Source organism: Bidens hawaiensis, unplaced genomic scaffold, assembly GCF_021521415.1.
Source record: "Bidens hawaiensis isolate Kalapana, Puna unplaced genomic scaffold, B.hawaiensis_p1.1 tig00071381_1, whole genome shotgun sequence".
Lineage (NCBI taxonomy): Eukaryota > Viridiplantae > Streptophyta > Magnoliopsida > Asterales > Asteraceae > Bidens > Bidens hawaiensis.
In genome coordinates, this window is record NW_027502489.1 from 1 (window position 1) to 21,117 (window position 21,117).

Genomic DNA, 21,117 nt, shown 5'->3' on the forward strand with positions numbered 1-21,117 from the left:
ACTTGTTTTATTTACAAAACCACCATTCATTTCATTTTTAAGTTTAACAAAAGATCTGAGCCATCGTATATCTTGAGCACTTCGTCATTCCAAGCTCTAACTTTAGTCACCTGCAAAATGTTAAGAAAATAAATCAGCAACACATGCTGGTGAATATGCTGACGCTAAAATATTTCCTTTTACTTGATTTCTCCTCGAGACATAACTTGAGTCCGGCCCATTGTGGCTTAGGAATAATCAAGCTTTAAAAACAACACAATTATAAACTTAAGTCTCTACACAAGACACCCCGGCAAACACCGCAGCATCCGACATTAATTAGGTATCATACGTATACACATGGTCAGTCTCACTCGGACGTAACTTGGGTCCGGCCCATCGTGGCGGAGGTCATGACCAAGTGTGACGCGGTGTGCCCACCGACTTATTTACCACATATGTAAGAATCCAAACAAACGTACACGACAGCCTGAGGGCTAGCGCTTACTTTTGTTTATAACGTTTTAGAGACACGTAGTCTCATGTAATTCTTTTCGACTCGATTTAAATAAGTTTGTAAAGTTTGGGGCGTATTCACCTTTTTGATTTGGATCGGCTTCAACATCGTCCGATGGTCTTTCCCGTTGCTATCCCGCACCTATAGTACGAGTATAACCTTTTATTAGTCGGATATACAATCCGGCTTAAGACCTTTAGTCTTTTTATAATCTTTTACCTCGATTATTTTCTTTGTGAACCTTTAGTTCAAATCTCTCTTTCTTTACTTTAAAACCTTTAGTTAAAAAAATATTCTTTTCTTTAATAAATTAAAAGTATTTCTTTTAACTTATATTCCTTTATAATATAAACCTTTAGTTTATTTCCTACGTTTCTTCTTCTCTAAGAAACGTATTCTTTTCTTTTCTTTATTATTTAAGAATAGTTATTCTTACTTAAATAATATTATATAACAAAGAATATAATTACATTGATATATATATATTCAAAATTCTATCTTTTCTTTTCTCTCTTATATTTTATTTATCGAGGTATCGAGTATAACCTCGACTTTAGGTTTTAAGCCTTTTTAATATTTTATTATTATTTTATTCGGGCATTATGCCTACCTTTGTTGGATTATGAAACCCTACAAAATCGAGCAACACTTCAACGCCGCTTTGCCTTCTTTTTCTTCTTGATCAAACACCTTTCTTTCGACACTTCTTTCTTGGCACGCAACATGAGGTATCAACACTTCTCCAACTTTGGCACGCTTCATGAGGTGATTCTTCGGGACGTCGAGATGGCAACACCATCTTCGTTGGATCGTCGTTGGAATGTGGCACGTACTTCGAGGAAACGGGCACGGAAATCAAGGATTATGGATACGAATTTCGAGGTAATCGAGGTTATGTATCTTGGGGTTTAGAGAGATGTTTTAGAGAGAGAGATATGTGTGATTTGGTGTGCAAAATGAGAGAGCCCGACCTTGCTATTTATAGGCAAGGCAGGGGACCCATCGCAGTACGCGATGGCCACATTGGCTAGCCCATCGTGTATCCCGATGTAGCTCTGCCTTGTCACTACTAGGCTTGCCATGTGGCGACATGTGGCGGACGTGATGCCACGCGGTGACACGTGGCGGACGTTGTGCCATGTGTGGACACGTGGCAGGCCACGTGTCCAACCTGTCAGTCCACCCTCACGATACGCGATGGGTTTCCCTTCTGATCCATCGCGTATTGCGATGGGTCAGGAAATCGATTTTTCATTTTCAACCCTAAGGTCATTTTAGATCTCTTGACTTTGGAAACTTGATATTTTTGATCCGATATTTACACGATGTTACAGATAGCCCTTAAGCGGGTTATAACATCTCATTTATATGTGAAACCTTTTCATCATCAAACCCTAATTTAAATTTCTAACCACTGCGTATTCTCTATTTTCAGTCTATCCCCTCTCCATAATCGGTTAACTTTCTATTGCCACTCACCATCATAAACATCCCACCTCATGCATCAGCCACCATCTTCACCTACATCAACCGCCCATTCTTTGTTAGATTTGCCTGAATCACCGAATGACATTAGTTAATCGGCTACATGTTCAGATCTGGTTGCCACTTACCTACTCTTTTATTTGTGAAACCCTATCTGGGCCAACTTGTTTTCATCTTCGTCACTCATACTACCACCACCACGTCAACCTTCATTCCAGGCACAGAATGGTTGTAACCGGTGGGGCGTTAGTATCATACTACACTATATTAAATTTATAAAAACATGTTTGATTTACTTCTTGCTCTTAATGCTTTCTAATACAAACCCACGTTAATTTAAGTGACCAATTTATAATAATAAACGAACATGAATGAATAAAGATAAACGAATATAAATAAACAACTTAAATGAACACAAACGAACAAATATAAAATAGTAAGTAGATGATTCATTTAATGTTTATCCAAAAATCAGCATAAATGAACATAACCAAACATAAATTGATCAAAATAGGTCCAAAACTATACAAACTTCGTTACAATAAATTAAAATAAAAAATATATATTCACAATATTAAAAAAACAAACGTAATAGAAAAAAACTGTAACACAATGGCTAAACGCTAGTAATATATCTATACTATATATAATACGGCAATTTAAGATACTTAGATTTTAAGTAATTTATAAGTTAATTAACAAATGGTACAACTTACATAGCATATTGAAGAGGGACAAAATAGGAAACTTCAATTCTTTAAACATAGTTACAATATTGTCCCCTCAACTTTAAATAAATTTTGTAAATTTATGTAATAGTTACAACCTTAGCCCTTTAACTTGTAACCATATATTCTTTTTAATTTCACATTTAACCCAACTTTCACCCATGACTTTTAAACGGTCATAATTCTTTCATATGCTAATATTTAAAAAAAACGACACCATAAAAAAAAGAATTTTATTCTCTTTAATTTGAGTATGATATCGCCATAGTTTTTCTTAGTTAAAAAAATAAAATTTACGTAGCGGTGTTTGCGATCCGGTTTTGATGGTTTTTAAATAAACAATTAGTAGCGATTTTTGATCACGTAAATCGAAACAGAACCGTTACAAAATTGAAACCAAACCATTATCAACTGTCTTTGTTCCCGTCGCATCGCGCGGGCACCCGTCTAATAATAGAAAAGAATAACAAATTCTCATAAACTTTTAAAGCATATTAATCAAATTATGTCTTTCATTTTAGTCACACTTACAAGACAAATTCATCTTATTCTCAGAAATTAAATTTAATAAAGTATTAAAACTATATTCAAAAGGTTGGAAATTATCTGTATAACAATAACAATAACAATATATTATTATTATTATTATTATTACTACTATTATAAAAGAACGGTCTTACTTTTCCTCTACATGACTTGACCTAATGTAAGGGCTTGTTACCGGTGCCCTACTTTGGACGTTGGATTTACTCATCAACACAATTCATAATATCAGAGTTAATAAAAACATTCGCGGAATATTTAAAACATTCAAACCATTATATTACATAACCATCCTTTCTTGTCTTAACGGGCATTCAAATTATTGAAACATAAAACATTGTCTTTAAAATAACATAATATTTCTTGAGATGCCAGCTTCTTCAAGTTCATGCCATGTGCTTCCTCTTATGCAAGCTGCCTCAATCTGCTCACCTGCGTGCATACTAAAAGTCAGCTACGCTGAGTGAGTTCTAGTTAATCATACAACATACAATCTGTTCTCATACTTGCACACGTGCCCGAAGGGGTGTACATTATTCATACTTACTCTTCATATATAACTATCCATCCTATTTAAAGAGCCTTCCGCCCTATAACCTCACAGATATTATAAGGGTCTGGTCCCTAACATCACAGATATTATAAAGGGTCTGGTCCCTATCCTCACATATATTATTAGGGTCTGGTCCCTACCATCACAGATATTATTAGGGTCTGGTCCCTACCATCACAGATATTATTAAGGTCTGGTTCCTTTGTTTCATGCAACTGTACCGTACCTGTTCTTACATACTTTCCTTGACAACACATGCAATCTCCGAAGAGCGTTCACATACCATCAACATATCATACATACATTATGCATACATCATATATATTCATACATACATCATATCATACATCGTACCTATCAATCATATCTTTAACTACTACCTAACGACACATGCAATATCCGAAGATCGTTCACGCACCGTCAAGAAATCATCATACATAAATCATACAAGGCATACACTTACCACTTAAGGTAAGTGTATTAACTATTACATCGAGTATGCACACAGCCCCGAAAACATAACAAGGAAGTGGGGCTAGAAACTCACCTGAACGCGATTACGTTCACCGTTTATAGTTAATCCTTTCTTGAGCTGAGCACGACTAACTGTATAACAATTACACGTATCAATTAACTATCACTATTCACATCGTGTTTCTAGTATAATTATAACCCTCAACGAACGGGGGTCCGGGGGCAGCGTCCCTGGCAGCGGGGTCTAGGGGCAGCAGCCCCTAGTAGGGTCCAAGGGGTAGAGCCCCTGGCTGGGGTCGTAATTAAATCATTCTTTTTCTAAGTCCGGGGACCATTCTGTAAGAGTCCAAGGGCTTCTTTGTAATTAAATCATTCTTTTTCTAAGTCCGGGGACCATTCTGTAATTCTGTTAAACTTCTAGTTCGTTACTTAACCTTAACGAATTGACTTGTCATAACGAACTGGTTCTTGTAACGAATTGAACCCTCTAACGAACTGGACCCTTAACGAATCAGTCCATAGCGAACCAGTCCTTGTAACGAATCGGTCCATATAATTCGTTATCTCTTCTAACGAACTGGCTATAACGTATCCAGGGTAATTCGTTACCCTTTTCCCTTAACGAATCAGATACGAACTAGAGCTAGTTCGTTATGCTCCCTTATACGAATCAACTAACGAATCACCATTTAATTCGTTAAGTTCCCGTTAGCGAACTAGGGTTAGGTCAGGGAATGTCAGAACATTCCCTAACATACCTTACCTCGTATTAACTTTTCCGGCGCTGCCTTTCCGGCGCCGACGCCGGAAAACCGCGGATTCGCCGGAAAAACGAGTTTTAACTCGTTTTTTTTACTGTTTTTCGTCCCGTTCGATCCAGATCTGAGCTAGGGTGATCCCTAAGCTCATCTTAGGTTCGGTTTATACCCGATTCCATCCGGATCTCGTGACTTAAACGGTTTAACAGTGTCGGCTCGTCTTTTCGTGACTATATTTAACGGGTTTAACATCCTACTATCATTACCTTGGATCAGGATCGATTTTCCTTGGTGATTTCTGCTAGAGAGAGAAACTAGAAAGAGAAAGCTTAAGTGTGTGTTTTGGGAGGTGTATGAAATATGTGTGAAATGAAATTAAATAGGTATTAATGACTTATATAATTTTAGATCATGAGCTTAAGCCCATGGTTTTTTCCTCTTTCCTTCATAACCCAAGTCCATAACTCAATTTCATTTAACCCAACACTAGCCCGACTCATAATAACTTATACTTTCGTTTATTAACCGAAACCAGAAAACATGATGTTACACCTAATGAACCTTAATAATTGTTCTTGTTCATCATTACTATCCTCTATACATGACTTGACCTTGTGAACCTTTATAACTGTTCTTCATCTAGATGATCTAGGAAACTTCAACTTAATTCAGTTGCATTCTTTCGTACAGTTTTTATTATATTTATAGATTCAGCTGGTCGAATTTATTAATGATAATAATAAATATAATTATACAGATCGGTAACAAGAAATAAGTGTAAACCTCACATAAAAAACAAGAAATAAGTTTAAACCTCACATGTCCTGATGCCCTTACAACCATCATCCCGTTCAAATCGTTTACATAAATAGATCAAGTATGAACTTCACGACTTCTTATAACTTGTATCAGAGTGTGTGTGTATATATCATATATTCTGATTTGGTTTTAAATAAATCTTAATTACGCAAAATCTTCCAGTGACATAAAAATCCAACAAGTGTGTGGACGTTTTTTTTTTGAAAGGACAATGAATTCTCTAGATGGACTACTAACTAACGTGTCATCTATAATAAATGATGATACAGTAGAAATACAAATCATTAAGACAAAATTCCTTTTCTACTATTTGTAATATTCTCACCTCATTATCTATGATTGTTAATCCTGTTCATTTTGTTAATTGTAATGGAAAAAAGTCTCACAAATCGTTTTTCATATGTTATTATCTTCTCTTAATGATTTGAAATTCACATGCATCATCACTTATTATGAATAATTCTGCACTCAAAATTTCTTGAAGTGCCTTTTACACACACACAAAAACGTGTGTTTCCTTGAAAAGGAAAATTAAAAGAAACAGATCATTTAATGAATTTTAGTTGCATAAAATAACTTAATAAACATTAAAAACCCGGAAGTTGTTACTTGTCGATGTTCGAATTATAATTTAAATAGTGAATTACAAAATCAAAGTCAATAATGTATTGCAAAAGTTATTAGCTTACTCAATTGCATTTCTCACTTTGATGGGTGATAAGGTGACTTGGGTGTGAATTAGGAGGCAAACGGTTCAATCTTCATAATATATATTATATTATTATAATGTATATTGTATAACATATAGTTGTACAAAAAAAATGAAAAGAAAAATGAGCTTACTCAATTAAATGATAAATACAGGTAAAATAGTGACATAAACAAATTATGCAATAACTTTAATAATGATACATTCATTTTAGCATTTAGAAATATAAGCTTTTGTGGTAAATAAGTTATGTATATCACCTTCCAACACTATAATAATTAACTTTATAGATAACTTCATGGATATAGATGCTTAATGTGTGTGTTGGCAAATACGGCATATATTGGTTGCTTAAACATAAATGATCATTTACGTACTCTCGTAGCCTAATACGTGTAATTATAAAACTTATGTCGATTTATGGTATTGTGACATATGACAATATGGTTTTCTGGTGGATTTACAGCTAATTGGATGCATGTTATCTTGACTTGCGTATTTTGCTAATTATCATGAGTGGGGTGATGGTGTTGATGGATGGCAAATCATTCTCAATTTATGAGTGGAGTATGGGGATGATTAGCTAAACAACGATATAGATTCTAGTTATTATAAATATATTTCGGTCTGTTACTTTTTGTTAAGGTGGCACAACAATCCTAAACATTAGAACATATAAAAAACATTAATTACATATTCAAGAAAGAAAAATGTAATATATCATCAAATAACGTTTGATTGTTGGGAAGTTCTTTTAAAAAACCAAGTCGTTTTAAATCTCCAATACCCATCAAGTAACATACATAACCAACCGATTAGATCTTTTTTGTGTTTTTGGACCCCCATCGTTTCTAACTATGACATCACCTCGATTGGAATTGTAAGTGAAATCAACGAAAGACCAATTCAAGAAGCAATAAGACACCAAAAACGACTAACCACTGTCACACCCCTATCTTGGTCCTAACCGTGTGACTCACAGTTGGTACCATTTTTGGAAATAAATAAGAGTTATGGGTTAATGCGGAAATATTTGAGTGGATTAAAATATTAATATTTACATATCAAATTACGGGATTATAAAATACTCGTTTAATGTTTACAAAAATTCATTGTTTATATAAAACCACCATTTAAGTTTAATAATTAACAAAATGTTCTGAGCCATCAGATCGGCTAGTGACGACTTCGATTCTTCAAGCGCCGATCATTCGTTACCTGTAAAACAGTTTGAAAATACGTCACCAACACATGCTAAGAATAAGCTGACGCATAAAATATTTTATTTACTTAATCATCCCTCGAGACATAACTTAGGTCTCGGCCCATAATGGCTTAGGAATAATCAAGTTAAGACTAAATTACAATTATAAACTTAATCTCAACTCGAAACCGCTCAGCAAACACCGCAGCGTTCGAGTTTACTTAGCTACAATCAGTATACACATGATTACCCTCTCTTGGACATAATTTAGGTTCAGCCCGTCATGGCGGAGGCATTACCAGGTGTGGAGCGGAGTGCCTACCGTCTACCACATATGAAAGGATCCAGGCAAACGTACACGACAGCCTGAGGGCCAGTGATTACTTTTGTTCATAATGTTTTAAAGATACGTAATCTCATGTAATCAGTTTAATTGACTCGATTGAACTAGTTAAAATTAAGTTTGGGGCGTATTCACCTTTTCAAATGATCAACTTCACTTCACTGATCGAGTTGTCTTTCTTGTTATCCCGGACCTATAGTACGAGTATAACCCTTTGTTATTACTAAATTAATAATCTAGTTTTAGACCTTTAGTCTATTTTGTATAATCTTTACCTCGATTATATTTTCTATCTGAACATTTAGTTCAAAATATCTTTACTTTATTTATTACACTCAAACATTTAGTTTAACCATTTATATTTTTTAAACAATACGTTTCTTCTTCTCGAAGAAACGTATACTTTATTTCTTATTATTTAAGAATCTTAAATAATATTTTATTATTAACAAAAAATTATATTTGTATCAATATCTTTTATTTACATTTTCTTTGTTTATTCTCGAGGTATCGAGTATACTCTTGACTAGGGTCTAAGCCTTTTTAATATTATATTAATATTTTATTCAGGCACTACCCCTACCTTGTTTGGCTTATAATTTTCTAGATTCTCAGGCAGCACCTCCACGCTTTCACGTTTATCGAGAAATATTAATCAAAACTTCTTGGCACGCAATTCGAGGTACACCGGTATTCGATGCTCATTGGCACGCATTTCGAGGCAAGACTTTGGTACGCCTAGTGGTGGCACGTACTTTGAGGTAACGTCGGTATTTTGGCAAGGTTTACGAGGTATGATCGTCGGGTCGGTGGCACGCTTTACGATGTAGTGATAGAGAGTGGTCTAGTGAGAGAGTGAGAGGTGTGAGTATGAATGAAGGGATGATGTGTCACACCCCAACCTACGTCGGAAATGCCGGGGCGCAAACTGATTGTCACAGCTCTCAATTTTACTATCATGCACAATATAAGTTTCAATATCTTTTTAATAATTTCAAATAATTCGAGTACAAAAATACAACTTATTAAACAAACAACAATTACAAATTAAATTCTTGATCGTATCATTTCTAACTTAAATTCTTCACTAAGTCTTCACCAACCTGCATTAAATTTCTACGGTAACCTGTATATACGTTTAAAATAGAATTTTGTCAACAACACATGTTGAGTGAGCAACACACCAGTTTAGTTGTACATATAGTATATAACAAAATACGTAGCTGCAACAAGTCATATTAGAATAACAAATTAACCAAATGAGCAAGTATAAATGAGATGTCGAGAAGCAAAAAGGCTATAACGACTGGCGTATAATCATACTATTATGAGATTATGTTGGACCTCTCCGAATGCGGTTCAAGCATGTAAGCACATAAACAAGTAAGGTATAAGTTGTTAACACATAAGACAATAGTTGCAGTTTTGTGTATAAGTATATATGAGAAATATAATTTACGCATATGTCCCCAAAACGTGAGAAAACAAGTAAAATAGGGGAATGTGGTACTCACCTCAATAGACGAACAAAGTGAAATAGAATATGACGATACACGGAAATCACGTGTTGACGATAAAGCCTAATAAGGAAAAATAGAATATGAAGATACTAAGTTAGGGAACTAGATCGATTAAGATGCTTGATAATTATAATCATTTTTAAGTTACTATCATACCCCTTTTTACTCATAGTTAATATACTAGTTATATATATAAAAACATTATGTGAAACATTACTAATTTGTTAAATCATAAACAAGGTATATTATACTACTTTATTATATTAAAGTATTCGATCTTTTAAAAGAAAATATATATTATTAGGTTATTAATCCGTTTTAAACAGAAAATGGGGTGGTAGAGACTTGAACTTGAGACCTGCCCCCCCCCCCCCCCCCACACACACCCCATGTGTTTAACCAGTAGACTCCCAAGAAACGTTCAACATGAGTTAACAACCTTTGTTTATAAACAGACGCTATTTAAACAAAATCAAGAACAAACCCTAACCATTTCAATTGATTGAAACAGATATCTATACACGTTTAAGCCTTAGGGCTTTTGATCACCACGATATCGCGATAATAATGATGTAAGCAATTACCTCGTTAACGATCTGCAATAAGTGAAATAATGAAGAACAGGGCCGGCGCAAAAGACGACGAAGAACACGATATGAACTGCGATATTAATTAAATTAAAGTGAGGGTAAATGACGGCTAGGGTTCAGGGATAGTGTGTACGCATTTAATTGAATTCGTTTGAACGATTATAAGTATTATGAGTTAACTTTAAGGTCGGCCACGTAAATAAGGAAATCGCGAATCGTTTATCGAATTAACATAATTTAACCGTCGATTAGGCCGCATATGGTATGTATAACATATAATTTGATTTGATTTCCATGATTGAGGCGAGAATTTTGGTCCAAGCATGTTAAACGGGTCTCGGGTAAGAGGGTACGGGTCATGGGTACGTGTTTGGACCTGAAAATGGGTTTGGGTTTTTATAATAATATACTTATAATATGTTTTTGCAAACTAGGCCCTTAACTTCTTGTGTGGATGCAAAGTGGGTTAAAACTTATGCTTATGGTGTAAATTGTTTATAATTAAAAAATCTTTTAGAGAATTTATTAAATATAATAAATAATAATTATAAATGATTATTAACTCATAAACGAAATGTTTTTTCGATTAAAATTTCCCGTAAACGAATACGGGTTGGATAATGGAAATTATATAATATTCGGAAAACCCGAGTTGTTACAGTCTCCCCTACTTTAGTGAATTTCGTCCCGAAATTAAAGAATACTATAACAACATCGTTAAAGTTTGAGGAAAAGAAAATTTTAAAATAAAATTTAAAAATCTATTATAACACAGAATTTTGAATAGTTACAATAACGCTCCAAATGCAAATCCGATAAGGACACTTATATATAGGATGTATCAGCGGCGCATCCACCATGTTCTTATCATTTCTACATTTGTACCGTTATCCCAACTACTTTCAATTCTACATTATGACACACAACTTTACGCTTCATGATTTCCATGCGAGAACTTCGATAATTATGTTACGGACCATAATTATTGTTATCGTCGGATGGTCCACATGATTCGTCTCATCGTGTGGGTTTTCAAAACATTTGATTAAAACTTGACTTTGAGGAAACAAAAGTTTTAAGGAGTTTTAATTTAGACCATTGTATAAAATAATTTCAAAAGTTTTAACGAATTTTAATAAAGAAAAGAAATTTTAAGACGACTTTTAAACGTAAAGATATAAGTATTTAAAGTTTAAGAACGGTAGCTTATAAATAGTTAAGGTTAAAGAAATAAGATAGAAGTAGGCTTCAATAAACAATCTATTAAACAAAAGAAACTTTATTTTATAGGTAGAAGGTAAATAGTGCAAATTGGAAATAATCCAAAGCCATAATGAGGCGTTACCATACGCAATTAAGAAAAAGACAAAATAAAATAAGATAGATAAAGGGAACGACAAGGTCTTCAAGAACGTTGAGTAGCTTAATTAGCGTGACTTGAGGCACCATGAGGAGTTGCAGGAGTAGGAGCAGTTGAGGTAAATTGATTTTGGGTAACTTGAATAACGTGAGCTTGAACAGTTTGCAAGAAGGTTGTTTGGTGGAAATATGTCTGGTAAACTTGAGCTTGTGGTTGCGAGGTGTGGTAGTATTGGGTTAGGTAAGGTTGACCTTGATTGATGGGAGGAGATTGACGAACATAAGGTTGATGGGTTTGAGCATGGTAAGCATGGGTCAAGTAGTATGGTGAAGTTGTAGATTGGGCTTGATGAGCTTGGGTGAGTTGAGGGCATGCATTACGGAGGTGATTTGGGTTCTTACAATGGTAGCAAACACGGGTATTAGGAACGTCAGGTTGAGCATGAGGGGTTGGTTGTTGCGGAACAACTTGTGCAATAGGCGGGACACAACATGTGTTGGCAAAATGGCCATAACGGTTACATTAGATGCAGCGACGACATAGGGATTTAACCAAGTGATGATGATTACAAATGGAGCATGACGGAAAAATGACCGAGGTAAGGTTTCTTGTTTGAGGAGACTTGCGAGTGGGTAGGGTTTGTGGTAGCAAGTTTCTTACGTTTCTTGTTGTGAGGATGAGTGAAGGTAAATGGTTTGTAGTCACTAGTGGAGGAATTTGTGGGAAAAGTTGAATCAGATGCATTGATGTCCTGAATTCGGGTCCCTATCCGAGGGATCGTAGCAGCTATCTCTTTGGCGATACAGGCAGCCATACAGTGGTTGTGAGAATCAAACGATTGAAGTCGAGGATGATGGTGGTTTCTTGAATGAGACATTTTATAAGGACCAAAAATTAGGGTTTATAAGATGAGGGATAAACTGGGGAATCATAAGAATAGTAAAATGTTTAATTATGTGGAAATAATACTGTTTTCTTAATAAGTGAGGAATTGCGTCATGAGGATTAAAAGTAAAAGTTTATAAGATGAGGGGGAGTACATTGCGTAAAATATTGCGAAAAATAAAATATGAATTGATTTTATTATTTTATTATTTTTTTGAGTTGTTTTAAATAAAATATTAAAATTTCAAACATCCTTTGAAAGTATAGTGCTGCAACCAGTTGTTTTTGAAAAGATAAATTGTGTTGGGTGAACATATTTATAAATTATTAGAATTGAAATTGTGTAAATCCAAAAAACGAGTAAAGATTTATTATAGTATACGATTGAGAAAGGTAAAGTATGTTTAGATAAAAGTGATAAAAACATCTTCCTTAATAAACTTAGTTATGAATATCTTGATTAATTAAATCTGTAAAATTTGAATAATTGAAGTTGATTGAACTGAAATATTCTGGTTAGGTCGCAAAGTAGGGTTTAATAGAGTAAGTTTGGAAATTTTGACCTTGATAAATATGATTGAGTTGGGAACACACATGGCATAGGTGATTAGGATTTTCATAGTCGTGACAAGTATTAACAAGATAATCAAATGATTACTTTAGGTACAAAACGATATGAGGATTGAATTGAACAGTGATAGTAAGTGAAGAATATCGAGTGAATTTTGACATAAAGTTTCTGGTTTGAGACGCTAAGATTTTGTTGAGATTGACTGTTAACTTGATTGACAGCATATAGTTGATGTTTAGACTTGCGGTTGTTGTTGTTATGAGATTGAGTAGGGGTAAATGAATTGGATTTATTGTCGAAGAAGTTAATGAACAATATTGAATTGATTGTATTTATGTTTTAGAAATTGAGTTTACATTTTAGAGATTGCAGGAGTTATCTCCTTGACTAAACATGTAACCATGAGGCGGTTATAGAAAATAAATGATTGGTGTTGTTTCATGTTAAGAAAACATTCTATGATTAATAAAGATGTGATTTGATGAGAATATTGGATAGTTGTGTAGATTTCATATGAGTTATTGTGTAAAACGAAACTTAAATATGTTATGCTGACGTTTATTCATAACTTAAAGATAAGTTAGAATCCAAATTGAAAATCAATGGGTTAATTTGATGAGTTAATGAGTTTCATCAAAGTTTGACATGTTTTAACAAACTAAATTTTGAGGTTGATACTGGAAATATGTTTGATAGTTTATGTATATGATGTCATGAGTATTAAATTGTATTATATTATTTAAATTAATTAAGTTATTGACATTATAATAATATGATAAGATGAATAGGTGAAAACCGATTTTAATGAGTGTAAATTGTTTTGGTTAGCTTGTGATAACCGAGTCTTGATGAATGAAGGGTCTGTATCCGATTAGGAGAATAAAAATGTTTTGAGTGTATGAGTAGATCGAATTAATAGATCTTGATAAAAAAATGACTTAGTAAATAAGGAATTGAATAGTTTAATAATAGAATAATAGAATAATTGAATAGTTAAGTCAAATCATAAATTGGTTCGTATAAAATCAAACAAATAAAAAAAATTAACGAATGTTCTTCGAGGGTTGGGTTTCCCATGAGCTTTCCATGGCATTTTGTTTCCCTAACTTATTAGCATACCAAAACCAAAACAAATGTGTTAGTCGGCCTCCCATGAGCATTACATGGCAATTTGAATTACCCAACTTAATTAATGAATCAACGAATCAATTGAGTTTGTCGGCCCATGAGCGTTACATGGTGATTTGACCGACCAAACTAAATAACGAATAAACGGACTCAAGCACAAGTAGTTGAAACATCTTGTGTATCACCACGGATGATAATGTTCCAACAAAATATCGCAAATATAACAAATTGTGCAAATGTATAGTTGGTGTGTCCATGGCGTCCCATGGGTTTTACACCCGACTAGACATTTTAAAAATAATAAAACACAATAAAGGGTGTAACCGTTTACCCGGTTGCATTAGACGTTTAAAGTGTCGGTCGCATGAAAATTTCCACTATAGCGGGGAATCTGACACACTCCCTAGTTTTAAGTGAAAACGAGCAAAAACAAAGTTAGAAAATTCATAAGGAAATTTCCGACGATAAAAGACAATCCAATAACATTTAATATAAATATTATAAAATTGAGGTATAGCCTCGAAGAGAATTAGACATAGTCTCGGAGTAATAAAACATTTTGAGAGTGAAGCATAGCTTCGGAATTGTGTGTGTGTGCATGACAAATAAAATAAACAATTAATTAAACAGTGAAATAAGTACTAATCTAGCAAGGCAAATACGTAAGCTGTAAAATCAAATATAACACATCAGGTAAACAAATAAGCACGTATGGGGCTCCTAATCATGTTACTGAGGCACCACTAACGACCTATCTTAAACCTTCGGCCCTGATACCAATCTGTCACACCCCAACCTACGACGGAAATGCCGGGGCGCGAACTGATTGTCACAGCTCTCAAGGTTACTATCATGCACAATATAAGTTTCAATATCTATTTAATAATTTCAAATAATTCGAGTACAAAAATACAACTTATTAAACAAACAACAATTACAAATTAAATTCTTGATCGTATCATTTCTAACTTAAATTCTTCACTAAGTCTTCACCAACCTGCATTAAATTTCTACGGTAACCTGTATATACGTTTAAAATAGAATTTTGTCAACAACACATGTTGAGTGAGCAACACACCAGTTTAGTTGTACATATAGTATATAACAAAATAAGTAGCTGCAATCAGTATACACATGATTACCCTCTCCTGGACATAATTTAGGTTCAACCCGTCATGGCGGAGGCATAACCAGGTGTGGAGCGGAGTGCCTACCGTCTACCACATATGAAAGGATCCAGACAAACGTACACGACAGCCTGAGGGCCAGTGATTACTTTTGTTCATAATGTTTTAGAGATACGTAATCTCATGTAATCAGTTTAATTGACTCGATTGAACTAGTTAAAATTAAGTTTGGGGCGTATTCACCTTTTCAAATGATCAACTTCACTTCACTGATCGAGTTGTCTTTCTTGCTATCCCGGACCTATAGTACGAGTATAACCCTTTGTTGTTACTAAATTAATAATCTAGTTTTAGACCTTTAGCCTATTTTGTATAATCTTTACCTCGATTATATTTTCTATCTGAACATTTAGTTCAAAATATCTTTACTTTATTTATTACACTCAAACATTTAGTTTGATCATTTATATATTTTTAAACAATACGTTTCTTCTTCTCGAAGAAACGAATACTTTATTTCTTATTATTTAAGAATCTTAAATAATATTTTATTATTAACAAAAAATTATTGGTATCAATATCTTTTATTTACATTTTCTTTGTTTACTCTCGAGGTATCGAGTATACTCTTGACTAGGGTCTAAGCCTTTTTAATATTATATTAATATTTTATTCGGGCACTACCCCTACCTTGTTTGGCTTATAATTTTCAAGATTCTCGGGCAGCACTTCCACGCTTTCACGTTTATCGAGAAATATTAATCAAAACTTCTTGGCACGCAAATCGAGATACACCGGTATTCGATGCTCGTTGGCACACATTTCGAGGCAAGACTTTGGTACGCCTAGTGGTGGCACGTACTTTGAGGTAACGTCGGTATTTTAGCAAGGTTTACGAGGTATGATCGTCGGGTCGGTGGCACGCTTTACGATGTAGTGATAGAGAGTGGTCTAGTGAGAGAGTGAGAGGTGTGAGTATGAATGAAGGGATGATGTGTCACACCCCAACCTACGTCGGAAATGCCGGGGCGCAAACTGATTGTCACAGCTCTCAATGTTACTATCATGCAAAATATAAGTTTCAATATCTATTTAATAATTTCAAATAATTCGAGTACAAAAATACAACTTATTAAACAAACAACAATTACAAATTAAATTCTTGATCGTATCATTTCTAACTTAAATTCTTCACTAAGTCTTCACCAACCTGCATTAAATTTCTACGGTAACCTGTATATACGTTTAAAATAGAATTTTGTCAACAACACATGTTGAGTGAGCAACACACCAGTTTAGTTGTACATATAGTATATAACAATATACGTAGCTGCAACAAGTCATATTAGAATAACAAATTAACCAAATGAGCAAGTATAACTGAGATGTCGAGAAGCACAAAGGCTATAACGACTGGCGTATAATCATACTATTATGAGATTATGTTGGACCTCTCCGAATGCGGTTCAAGCATGTAAGCACATAAACAAGTAAGGTATAAGTTGTTAACACATAAGACAATAGTTGCAGTTTTGTGTATAAGTATATATGAGAAATATAATTTACGCATATGTCCCCAAAACGTGAGAAAACAAGTAAAATAGGGGAATGTGGTACTCACCTCAATAGACGAACAAAGAGAAATAGAATATGACGATACACGGAAATCACGCGTTGACGATAAAGCCTAATAAGAAAAAATATAATATGAAGATACTAAGTTAGGGAACTAGATCGATTAAGAAAGCTCGATGATTATAATCATTTTTAAGTTACTATCATACCCCTTTCTACTCATAGTTAATATACTAGTTATATATATATATAAACATTATACGAAACATTACTAATTAGTTAAATCATAAACAAGGTATATTATACTACTATATTATATTAAAGTATTCTATCTTTTAAAAGAAAATATATATTATTTGGTTATTAATCCGTTTTAAAAAAATATATTATAATATTTAATATAATATTTTATTATAAAACTTCTTCGTATATGAGTAAAATACATCTTTTAAAACTACTTAATTTGGTAAAATATATAAGTATAAAACTTTGCCTTTTAAATATATATTAAATCCAAAGTATTAATTTACGTGATAGTAATTATACATATCTATACATATACATATATAAATGAATGATTCTTTAATGCGGGAAAAATATAAAATCATAATCGGTTTTATAAAAGATTGTTTATTTATTAGTTATTATATATATATATATATTACTTATTTAAATTAAATAGCTTAAAAGGAAGAAAATAGCAAAAATAAACAGAAAATGGGGTGGCAGAGACTTGAACTCGCGACCTGCCCCCCCCCCCCCCCCACACACACACACACCATGTGTTTAACCAGCAGACTCCCAAGAAACGTTCAACATGAGTTAACAACCTTTGTTTATAAACAGACGCTATTTAAACAAAATCAAGAATAAACCCTAACCATTTCAATTGATTGAATCAGATGTCTATACACGTTTAAGCCTTAGGGCTTTTGATCAGCACGATATCGCGATAATAATGATGTAAACAATTACCTCGTTAACGATCTGCAATAAGTGAAATAATGAAGAATAGGGCCGGCGCAAAAGACGACGAAGAACACGATATGAACTGCGATAATAATTAAATTAAAGTGAGGGTAAATGACGGCTAGGGTTCAGGGATTGTGTGTACGCGTTTAATTGAATTCGTTTGAACGATTATAAGTATTATGGATTAACTTTAAGGTCGGCCACGTAAATAAGGAAATCGCGAATCGTTTAATATCGAATTAACATAATTTAACCGTCGATTAGGCCGCATATGGTATATATAACATATAATTTGATTTGATTTCCATGATTGAGGCGAGAATTTTGGTCCAAGCATGTTAAACGGGTCACGGGTAAGAGGGTACGGGTCATGGGTACGTGTTTGGACCTGAAAATGGGTTTGGGTTTTTATAATAATATACTTATAATATGTTTTTGCAAACTAGGCCCTTAACTTCTTGTGTGGATGCAAAGTGGGTTAAAACTTATGCTTATGGTGTAAATTGTTTATAATTGAAAATTCTTTTAGAGAATTTATTAAATATAATAAATAATAATTATAAATGATTATTAACTCATAAACGAAATGTTTTGTTGATTAAAATTTCCCGTAAAAGAATACGGGTCGGATAATGGAAATTATATAATATTCGAAAAACCTAAGTTGTTACATGATAGCCCTATTTATAGGCTGATTGAGCTGACCCATCGCGATACACGATGGGTCTTTGCCTTGGATCCATCGCGTATAGCGATGGGTCATCGACGGATTTATAATTATTCTACTCCATAGCGATACGCGATGGAACCTTTATAGACCATCACCTATCGCGACTAGCCTTGTCGCATAATCAGTAGGCTTGTCACGTGTGCCACGTGGATGGACACGCAGTGCCACGACTCGTGGCAGGGCACGTGTCATCGTCTATCAGACCACGTCATCGCAATACGCGATGACGTTGCGGCTTTAAGGAATCGCATATCGTGAAACCTTTTATTATGGGGTACTGTGACTTTCCCATCGCTATACGCGATGGTTATATTTTGATCCATCGTGTATCGCGATGGGTCAAGATATAAGATTTTTCATTTTTGATCCTTTAACTTTGAACACTTGATGAATTTGGATCGAAATGTTCATGATGTTACAACCACCGAAAATATGGTCAATAGCCTCCTCAATCTTCACATGACTGACATAAATATATTACAGTTTGTTGTTTGTTTGTTTTATATTTTGACTTAAATAAAGAAATAATTATTAAATTATGAATATTAACAATTAATAGAACTATTTGATTGTAGGCTTAGGTTAAAATACGAAGGGATATCAAAATGTGAAGTGTGAGAAGGATTTGACCTAAAAAGAACCCTTTAAAAATATTCAATAAAAAAATCATAACTCGACATATAAATCAAAAGTAAAATAAAATGTTTTTTCCGTCGTCCTCGTTCAAAAAAAGACACAATGACGTCATTGTATTTATTATTGTGTTACGTCTTTTTTTCTCGATATTATGTTATATTATTCAATATTGTGTTATTTACTCGGCATTGTGTTGCATTTTGCGATCTGAAGACCCAATAGATCGCAAAATATAACACAATGCTGAGCAAAATATAATACATTGTTGAATAATATAACACAATATCGATGAAAAAAGACACAATAACGGAAAAAATAAAAAACACAATGATAAACAAAAAGAAACAACATTCTTTTTTTTCTTTTGAACGAGGACGACGGTAGAAACATTTTAGTTTCTTTTTTCTTTTTTGATTAATATATTGGGATATGATTTTTTTATATTTTTGAAGTTTTTTAAGGGTTTTTTATGTCACAATTATTTATCATCCTTCTCAGTTCTATGATCCTTTGTAGAATAATTCAATATCATTATAAAAATTATTTTATCCCGTAATTTTTCACTAGATTAATTGTTTTAACAACATGAATTACTAATTTTTAATTCTTATTCAAATAAGGTAAATATATATGAAGGTTAGAAAATTTTCATTTGATGGAATGCTAGAATATAATTCATCGTTATTAAGAACTCAAAAGTTTGTCCAGGGTTTTCTCCAGATCAGAAAACGAGTATATCCCGTAGCTTATTTGGAGGATCATTAACCCTTTAAAAAAATCCCTCAAAAGTTTGCTTAGGTTTGAAGTTAACTTGAAGCATTAATGGATCTTCTGTATCAATTATGTCTTAATTATTATATTAAATCATAATTACAAAATTGATTCGAAATAATATCTTGAAATCTTTTGTAAATCTTACGAATGACTTAAGTATTTCATAAAAGTCGGCTTACCCTTTTGTCAAAGAAAAAATGATTGATAAAACTAATTTCCCGTGAGATATGTATAATTAATTTTACTAAAGCAATATAGGGTTTATTGTGATTTATGAGGGTTATATGAATAGTGTTTGTTGAGCTTAATAAATAATGAAACCAAACATTCAAGATGTTGTTTGAAAACAATGAAAAATGAGTTTCCAGTAAACTTTGGAGTTTGGATACAATAGTTATATGTAGTTGCGATTGATATAATTGTTAATTTTCGGGTTTGTATTCTTCTACGTGAGAAATTAGCAAAAGAAAATTCAAATTGTGTTTAAAACGGAGCTAAGCTGTTAGAGATATCGAAGGTTTAAGTTGTATGTTTGTAGATTATAAAGGTATGAAAATGGGAATGTAATAAGTGAAATTGGTGAAATTGACCAACATTAATGATGAGACGAACTTTCAAGTTATTTATAAACACTGCTCAAGAGACTTTATATACTTAAAAAACAGATAAACACACATTTTTTTTTCTAGCAAGATACAAGGTGCTATTGGTTAAAATATAAATCAGATTGGTAGTGGTTTATAATTTACAAATATACTATATCAAGACTGATACAAAATATGTAAAACATGTGATTACGTAAAACTATGTGTTCAGGTACATAAGTTCGCGTTTCCCTAACAAAATTGTTGCCTTCCGAAAAAAAAACGGTACATATGTTTTAAGTCCAAAGTCCAATGAATTCGTTAAGGTCATATCTTACAAGTTTTGAATAGGAACAAGATAATGGAATTGTTTTCAATATGATATTTCTCAATGATTGCATGAGGTATTAATACAAACCAATACATATGAATAATAGGAAACATATTAAAAGACATTTACACACTTGCTATAAATAAAAGATATATGCAATCATACTAACTTTGAGAAGATTGTGATCGGTGAATGATATTCAAATTTGAATTTGAATTATAA